Genomic DNA, 716 nt, shown 5'->3' on the forward strand with positions numbered 1-716 from the left:
CTGGGTACCCGCCGGGTTGGCAAAGCAAAGTCTTTCAGAGGCTCATGCCGGCCCCCACCCCGTGCCAAGGGGGGTGGGCGCCGCGTAGGTTGCTCAAGCCTCCGCGGAGGTGCGCTGCCTCCCAGGGGAACGGCGCTCCTCTCGCGATCCTCTCCGCGCTCGCCTTAGGTTTTTGTGCGGTTCTTTTGCCGCCTTGGATGTTTGAGCGGCAGACCTCTCGGCCACGGCCGCTGGAACATAGAGTAAAATAGGATAGAGGTTTTTTACCCCGACGGGCGCCTCCTTCGCGGGAGGAGACTTTGAACCCACGGTCCCGAGGCCGTATGGGTACTCGCCAGGGGCCGCTCGCCCCCGCCGCTGGAAAGCAGGGGCCCGCCGAGTGCAGCGACAGTCAAGTTCTCTCGGATCTCTCTCTCTCTCCGCCTTAGGTTTTTGTGCGTTCTTTGCCGCTTTGGTTTTTGCGCTGCAGACCTCTCGGCCACGGCCGCTGGATCATAGAGTAAAATAGGATAGAGGTTTTTTTACCCCCGACGGGCGCCTCCTTCGCGGGAGGAGACTTTGAACCCACGGTCCCGAGGCCGTATGGTACTCCGCCAGGGCTCTCGCTCAGCCCCGCCGCTGGAAAGCAGGGGCCCGCCGAGTGCAGCGACAGTCAAGTTCTCTCGGATCTCTCTCTCTCTCTCTCCGCCTTAGGTTTTTGTGCGGTTCTTTTGCCG

Source organism: Puntigrus tetrazona, unplaced genomic scaffold (genome assembly GCF_018831695.1).
Source record: "Puntigrus tetrazona isolate hp1 unplaced genomic scaffold, ASM1883169v1 S000000003, whole genome shotgun sequence".
NCBI classification, from domain to species: Eukaryota; Metazoa; Chordata; class Actinopteri; order Cypriniformes; family Cyprinidae; genus Puntigrus; species Puntigrus tetrazona.